The sequence below is a fragment of the Megascapheus bottae genome, chromosome 13 (genome assembly GCF_031878675.1).
Source record: "Megascapheus bottae isolate mThoBot1 chromosome 13, mThoBot2.hap1, whole genome shotgun sequence".
Classification (NCBI taxonomy): Eukaryota; Metazoa; Chordata; class Mammalia; order Rodentia; family Geomyidae; genus Megascapheus; species Megascapheus bottae.
Window position 1 is genome coordinate 37,904,976 of NC_143521.1, and position 9,093 is coordinate 37,914,068.

Sequence of the window (9,093 nt, forward strand, 5' to 3'; positions counted from 1 at the left end):
TGTTATTTATATATATACATGTACATACACATATATGTACACATATATTAGTGTGTTTTCATTGTCCCAAGCTCTTTCACTATATTAAAGATGGGCTTATATTGTATTTCACTCAGAATAACCTTTTTTTAAATACTTTTTTTTTTGCCAGTCCTGGGGCTTGGGCACTGTCCTTGGACACTCTTTGCTCAAAGCTAGTGCTCTGCCACTTGAGCCACAGCACCATTTCTGTCTTTTTCTGAGTATGTAGTATGGAGGAATCGAACCCAGGGCTTTGTGCGTGCTAGGTGAGCATTCTACCACTAGATCCACTCCTACCCCCAGAATAACCTTCTATTGCTTTTTCTTTCTCTGTCCCAATCCTTATTGATCAGTCGCATTCATTGAGAATTCTTATGCCATCTTCATACATAATTGTGATATATTTCAGAACTGCTCATTCTATCTTTTTGCTTTTTTCCTTTACCTCATGCTTCTAAACAGTTGCAATAGGTAGAATAAGTAAAATCTGATTATATATGTGCATGTATATTGTGTGTAGGTATCATATACATAGTGTGTATATGGGGATTATATATATATGTCCATATCATGATTATGTATGTCTTTTAGGTCCAATTTCAACATGAGTAGAAATATATGGTGTTTAGCTTTTTCTACAATGATTGAAAAATTTTAAAAAGATAAAGGAATCTGTCATATCAGTTTAATCGGATGTTCACAGAGCTATTGGAAAAGGTAGACTTCTTTGTCACCTGCAAAGTTCCATTTCTTTTTCTTTTTAATTTTTAAAATTGTTGTTGTAAAGGCAATATGCAGAGGGGTTACAGTTATATAAGTCAGGTAATGAGTATATTCCTTTTTGAGCAATGTCACCCCTTCCCTCCCTCTCCTAGATTTTTTTCCTACCAACCCCACCCACAAGCTGTACAGCTCATGCTCAACATAATGTCTAGTGAGTACCGCTGCTGCATTTTGTTCATCCTTTCCCCTCCATTTCTGTGGTCCACCCTTACCCTCCCAGACAGATAAATGAACAGACAAGTGAAAATAACAGCAATAAAGAAAACACTTCTTGTAGCTGGGCTCACTCCTGTAATCCTTGCTACTCAGGAGGCTGAGATCTGAGGATCAAGGTTCAAACCCAGCCCAGGCACTAAAATCCGTGAGACTCTAATCTCCAATTAACCACCAGAAAACCAGAAATAGCGCTGTGGCTCAAAGTGGTAGAGTGCTAGCCTTGAGCTAAAGAGCTCAGGGACAGCGCCCAGGGCCGTTGGGCCCCAAAACTCCCATCCATCAAAGCGAATGCACGCCTGGCTTAAGATACAAGATGAGAGAACGTCCCAGTGTGTGTACTTCCACATTCCTTCCCAAGCTTCTCAGCGCCACCCTGGAACTTTCTGTTCAGTGGCTCCTGTGTTTTCCTCCCTACCCCGTCCCCCAAACTTCAGAACAGAACCAGGGAGAATCAGAGACATTCACATCAAAGCAGAACACTATCAGAGGCTCTGTGTTGTGGCAGGATGGGGGTTTTCTTCCCCCTGGTCCCCTCCTTTCCTTCCTCCCTTCCCCCGTCCCCATCCCTTCCTGAGCGGATGTCTGGTAAGATGGTCTGTTCTGAGAGGTATGTACCTACAAGAAAGACATGTGTTTGTTCAGTTGAATCTGATCTCCACCATCCACATGGATCTCAACCCCGCCGAAGAGTAAGTGGGAAGAAATGGCCAGGGGCTGAAGACAACAAGAAAGAATAGAAAGCACACGAGAGGGTGCACAGCTCTGCTACACCAGCTTGCTAATAACAGTCCAGGCTGCGGTCAGCTCAGAACTCTTGGTCATTAAATGAACTCCTCCGTGACTTTGATGAGAAGTTCAAGATATCACTGGACTTCATGTCTGTCAAACTAAGTTTGTTTCCAGGTCTGAGGTGTTCCCTGCAGGTTCTCCCACTCTACATAATCAAAGCAGCCATTATGAGGGCTCTAAACAAGCTCCCTCCAGACCTACCTCCCGCTACAACGTTAGAGGAGCTCATAGATGCAATGCAGCACGGTGATGGCGTGTTTCTTGGGAACGCTGAGCTAGCTTCCACACTGCCGTTATACACACAGTGTGGGAGTATGTGCAGTCATTAGCCTGCTCACACTGAAAGCTGTTTACAACGTAATAAGCAGGGGGCGAAAACAGATTGCAAATTGGACTGCAGCATACGATTCTATTTCTGGGAAGATACACATGTCGATAGAACAAGTTGGGAAGAGTCGAGACCAAAAATATTGTAGCAGTGGTTCTCACAAGGATTTTTTATTGCTCTGTAAATTTTAGGTCACTGCCCTTCCTCATTTTTTCTATAATCAACATGCAAGAGTTGTATCATCTGAGACGGAGGGTTGGCTAAGTACATGTCGCTCCAGCTACGAGTGAAATGGAGGTTGGGAGGATCAAGGTTAGAGGCAAAAAGTTAGCAAGGTACTCAGCGAAAGGAGGCAAAAGTAGGAAGGTCAACGTCTGAGGCTCGCCCAAGCCACTCTATCTAAACAAAAATCTAAGTCCAGCCCATGCATTGTTAAAATACGTATCACCTGCCAGTGCACTCAACATTTTAAGCAAAGGGTAAACGGTTAAGCATCCATCACTGAAGGCTGAAGTGAAAAGGCCCCCAGGCCCACGCTCAGGGTAGAGGCTGGAAGGCCTGAGGCTTTGTGGGAAAAACAAGAGCACCAAGTCATCGAGGTAGTTCAGGTGTTGTCTAAGAACAGTTGTGTTGCCTGGGCAACAAGGAGTCATTTTCTTCATCTGTGAAGTGATGAAGTTAGGCTCAATCCTCTCTTAACATCCTTTCCATTCCAAAATGGAAGCATACCCAACCACAGAGGACCAGAAGAAAATGTTTAAGCTAGGTATTACAACACACACACACACACACACACACACACACACACACACACACAGAGAAGCAAGTTTCTACCCTAGCAGAAAGAGACAAATAAGCTAGTTTGGTTTTTTACTACAATGTCTAAAGAAGCAAGGTAAATAACAAAGGAAATTATTGGATGATTTCCTTTGTGGGACTTTTCTTCTTGTCTAACTCACTTGAGAAGCGTTATCTTAATCCATGCTGACTGCTTTAACAAGATGCTATAGGACTAGGGGGTGGTTAAACTGATAAAGCGCCTCCCTATCAAGTTAAAGACCCCAAATTCAAAACAAAAAATACCTTATATTGAATGATTTATATACAATTAAAATATATTTCTTTTTTCCCCGTTTTTCTTTCCTTCTTTCTTATTTTCCTTTCTTCCTTTCCCAGTCCTGGGGACTGAACTCAGGGTCTGAGCACTGTCCCTGAGCTTCTTTTGCTCAAGGCTAGCACTCTCCCAATTGAGCCACAGCATCACTTCCAGCTTTTTGTTTATTTAGTTCTGAGAAATCGAACCCAGGGCTTCGTGCATGCTAGACAAGCACTCTAACCACTAAGCCACATTCCCAGCTTGACATTTCTCAATGTTCTTGAGATAGGGACATCCCCGATCTAGGTAGCAACAGATTCAGTATCTGGTGAGGGTTTGTTTCTCACAGATGTGCACGTTCATTGGAGATGAGGACGAGATACAGGCCATCACACCTAGGAGATGAGCACTTTTCCACACCTCCAGCCCCTAGATGTCCCCTCTTGCTATTCCTGTTTTATAAGAACACTAATCCCATTCACCTCCTACAGGCCACTCCTCTTAACGCTACCATGTCTAACATACATCGGGTTAGGAGGAGAACCTACATTCAGGCAATAACAACTATTTAGCAGAAGTGGGTCCAATTTTGTTTTAAGAATAATAATGGCAGTGAGAGCTCGGGATAGAGGCTTTACCTCTGCTTAGTAACCCAGTGTTTGACTTGATCAAGCCTAGTTGCCTTCTTGAACCTCAGTATTTCTTGGGAGAGTAGAAAAAGGGAAATTTGGAGCCAAGAGAATCCAAACTCTGATTCTGCCAGCTTTAATTATACACGTAAGCATAAGCCTGAGTAGTTAAGCTATCTGAGGCTTAGCTTCCTTGCTTGCCAGATGACGCAGTGATAACCCAGCATTGTAATGACATCATGGCAGACAACACATAGGAACTATCACACACCCTGTAGGCACTGATGAATTACTGTCAGTCCTGCGTAAGTCATAGAGAGAGGCATGGAGAAGAACGGCAGAAAATCTTGGCCTCCATAGTAATTACATGTGGAGCCCGTGCTGAAGAGGATTGTCTTCTGAACTAGAGTTGTGCATTGACCCTGGGTACAACACATCGTCAGACACCTGAGCCATCGAGATAGGTGAGAGGGGTATGTGGTACAGACAGGGGGGATTAAAAAAAGGAGGTGAGGGGCTAGGAATGTGGCTTAGTGGTAGAGTGCTTGCCTAGCATGCATGAAGCCCTGGGTTTGATTCCTCAGTGCCACATAAACAGAAAAAAGCCAGAAGTGGTGCTATGGCTCAAGTGGTAGAGTGTTAACCTTGAGCAAAAGAAGCTCAGGGAAGGCCGGGAGTTTGGCCTAGTGGTTAAGTGCTTGCCTAGTATGCATGAAGACCTGGGTTCAAATACTCGGTACCACATATAGAAAAAAGCCGGAAGTGGTGCTGAGGCTCAAGTGGTAGAGCTCTAGCCTTGAGAAAGTCCAAGGACAGTGCTCAGGCCCTGAGCTCAAGCCCACGACTGGCAAAAAAAAAAAAAAAAAAAAAAAAAGAAGTTCAGGGACAGTGCCCAGGCCCTGAGGTTAAGCCCCAGGACTGGCCAAAAAAAGAGGAGATGAAAGAGAGAGGAGGGTGCTTTCTGGATACTTCCTAGAAAATGATCTTCAGTTCAAATCCTTAGTCCCTATAACAAAATGTTGACCATGCAACTTGAAGTGAGTTCTAGGGACTCACTTGAATTACACTCCTGCCTCTCTGGCACCCTGAAAGTTCTGCGGACAGACTGGGGGCTACACTTACCTTCTTTTCTAGCAGCACGACTGATGGAAAATAACTTCAACTGAAAGCACTCGCCTTCCCCCTGACAGCCATGTCTCACAGCTGCCTTGACTGCCAACCCCACTGAATCATCTCCACTCCCATTTTCCATGAGCAAATGCACCTGGAAGACTAGGGTGACAGCCAGAAACCGAGGCCACATCTGGTGGACACAGATGCTGTTGGAACCTTGAAACCCTCTACTCAACATAAGATTGTTTCCCCTCCCCACCTCTATCTCACCCCACTTCCATTTGCCCTGCCTGACTTTACCTCTTCTGCTTCAAAAAAGAGACCCTAGTTATAAAGAGAAAGGGGGACACCTTTTCCTCTTCAGCTGGGCTGGCAGAGACTTGGCTGCCCTTACCAGGATTTTAGCCCCAATAAAGCCTGTTGCTCTGTTGAGTTTGCTTTTCTGCTTATCTTTTCTTACAATGACCACAAAGAGGGAGCCATCCAGCTGCTTGGAGGAGGGGTGGGAAATCTAACAAGCTGTGACTTTGCGGCTGCCAAGAGCAGACGGCCACACTAAAGCCCAGTCTGCAGATTCTTAGAATTTCTCCACAAGGCCCAGCAAGCAAGCTCTTGACTCTATCTAGACTCTTGGGTTCTAGTCACTTCCTTCCTTTTGTCCAGAATCTGTTAAAAAAAAAAGACTGCCTGTGAAAGTCTTCAAACACCACCCTGATTCTGTGAGTCAGGTCAATGTTCTACTGCAGACTGTTAGCTAATGTAACCCAAGAAAGGCCCCATTCTGTCCCTGCTGGTGGTAGGGTGGTTGGACTCTTCCGGGGAGGTGACCAATCGTGTAGGAACCAGCACTATCACACCCAGTCCACATGTCAAACCAGACCACAAATGCCATCTGCCAGCATCACCAGGCATTTCTTCTGCCTGATTACCAGAGCTTCTCTTATTTTTTTGCCTTTCAGATCATTTATTGCCATTGATCTTCTCTGTTTCTTTATGAAAAACAAAATGTTAGCTCTTTGCACAGTTTGGGACTAAGAAGTCCATGATGGGAGAGATATGTAAGCAAATAAATGTGAAGTAATACAGTAGTCCCGACATGGAGATGTGCTAGGTGTTATCCGTGTACTGGCTGAGAGCTCTTTCTCTGAATCAACCTCATAGAGAAACTGAAGGGTTTGGGGCTTGTAGATTCTGTAGAAGAAAGGAGTGAGTGAATGCAGATGGGTTTGCCGTGGATGATAAGGAACTGAGCCATAACCAAAAGACACTTGCTTGTGCTGAGAAATAATACTAGCAATTACAAAGTACAGAAGATGTGGATTGAAAAGCAGATGCACAAAAAAGTAAGAGTAAACATATTTTCTGTTATTTGTTGGTCATGCGTAGCTTTTCTTCTGATTTCTTTTTTTTTTGGGGGGGGGTGTTATGGGGCTTGAACTCTGGGCCTGGGTGCTGTCTCCGAGCTCTTCAGCTCAACGCTATTGCCCTACCACTAGAGCCACAGCCCCACTTCCAGTTTTTGGGTTTTTTGTTTTTGTTGTTTTTGTTTTTGCTTTTGTGATTCATTGGAGATAAGAGACTAACATTCTTTAGTGCCTGGGTTAGCTTTGAACCTCAATCCTCAGATCTCAGCCTCCTAAGTAGCTAGGATTACAGGCGTGAGCCACAGGGCCCAGCTTCTTCTGATAATCTCACTGTAACCCAGGCCTGCCTTAAGTCTTGATCAGTCTCCTCGAAGCTAGAATCACAGGAAGGTATCGGGACTGGTAAATAAATAAATTAATAATCTTTTAGCGTGCATGGGACAGTGGTAGAGGATTTGACTAGCATTATAAGGGCCCTGGGTTTGAGTCCCAGCTCTGCAAACAATGAGAAGAATCTTTTCACACAAGGTTTCCTTGACTCAGACTGGTGGGGTTGGGCCTGCAAGTTACGAGCAATCGGATGTGGCAAGGGCATTCAGCCAGTTGCTCAGGGAGGAAGTGGGGCGCTGTGGTTTTGAGCAAAACTTTGGATTCACACAGGTTTTTTCAAGACGAGTGGTCCTGTCACATTACCATGCTGAGCCTCAGTTTCCTCACAGACGAGAACTCACCATGTGCCATGCTAATGACATTAAGTGCTTCACACAGTGCCTGGCACCTCTCAAGTGTTCAATCAACCTGAACCCTCAGGATGCCTTCCTTTTCTTATCACTCAGTCCATTCTATCACACTGGATCGTCCAGACAGACTAGCAAAAGCGTGGATGAACCCTCAGTGGGATGGCACTGGGAGGCAGAGTCATTGGAAGGGAGTTAGGCACCCCTTCCCCCAAATGGGATTACAAGTGCCCTTACAAGAAGAGGCTCAGGCCAGGCGCAGTGGCTCACGCCTATAATCCTAGCTACTTAGGAGGCCAAGATCTGAGGATCAAGGTTCAAAGCCAGCCAGGGCACTAAAGAACAAATGAGAAACTCTTATCTCCAATTAATCACTAAAAAACGGGAAATGGGGCTGTGGCTCTAGGGGTAGGGTGGTAGTCTTGAGCTGAAGAACTCAAGGACAGCACCCAGGCCCAGAGTTCAAGCCCCATGACCCATAAAAGAGAGAGACACAGACAGACAGAAAGACAGACACTCAGGAGATCTGATCTCAAGGACACAGCAAGATGATGGTCATGTGAAAATCAAGAAGGTCCTCGGGAGCACCTAGCCGTACCCCACCTGGTCTGGGCCGCCCAGTCTCTAGTGTTCTGTCATTTAAGGCACACCAGGTTGAAGTCACCCAAACTGAGGAAGGTAGGGATGGACGACTCCCCCGCTGAAATCCACTCTTCCACATAAACAAGAGGGCATTTAATTCTGCTGCTCAGAATAATGCAAAGTATTAAGAAAAGTGAAGGAGAAGGGCAAGGCTGGGAGGGGTGGGTAAGAATTGTGAAAGGGTGGCATTACTCAAGATACCTTATAATCATAAACTGCTTTGCTGAAGGGCAACTCCTTTGTACTACCTAAAGACAATTTTTAAAAAGAATAATGCAAAGCAAATCTATAATCACCTGTAAGTGGTGTTAGTACTGTAAGTAGTTGAATGCAAGATACATGCCTTCATGTAGGCAGGCGCAACGAACCACGTGGTTGGGTAGAACATGCGCCTGAACTCCCACCATGACCTATTTTCACTTCTTTCCCCTCTGAGGCTGGCAAAGATCTGCTTCCTTCTTATAACCACTCGGAACCCTGAAACATGGGTTCTGTCTTTCTCTGGTTGAATTCAACACAAGTTGATTTAGCGGTAGTTCCTTCCTTATGCTGGGCGGTGAGGTCCCTGGCACTGCCTTTAAGAGTCTATTAGGAAGATAAATACTGCCCAGGAGTTTGGCCTAGTGGTAGAGTACTTGCCTAGCATGCATGAAGACCTGGGTTCAATTCCTTGGTACCACATATACAGAAAAAGCTGGAAGTGGTGCTATGGCTCAAGTAGTAGAGCTCTAGCCTTGAGGAAAGTCCAATTACAGTGCTCAGGCCCTGAGTTCAAACCCCAAGACTGGCAAAAAAAAAAAAAAGCATACTAGCACTGCTCAGGGCTGCCCTGGGGAGGACTCACACACAGCTATTGTGGCACTTGGAGTCTTTCCTGACGTCTGCCAAGCAAAGGCTTCATTTGTGTGTCTTTACCCTCAGGCAGCAAAGCCATCCAGGCCATGTCTGGTCTTTCTTTACTCATCTGACTTCTACCCATCTTCCTTCACTTAGAACCAGCACCAGGGTTCTTCTAACCTCCAGAAACTCACCCCGCGCGCGCGCAAACACACACACACACACACACACACACACACACACACACACACACGCACACACACACACACACACACACACACACCCTCCCTTCAACAGAAGGAAAGAATTGTAAGGGACAACCCATTTTAGCGAGTGGAGATTCAGCTCTTTAACATGTTCAGCACCCTCCACCCTAAGCTGTAATTGTTATAAAAGCCCTCTCAAGGTTGAGGGCAGGACGGGGATCGCCAGGATCTCCTCCCCTACCTTCAGCCCCCTCCACCCTCAGCATACATTCCGCCTAGGGTTGGAGACAGAGGCTCTCAAGTCAAGAGACACAGGTGATGCAGAGTCAAGG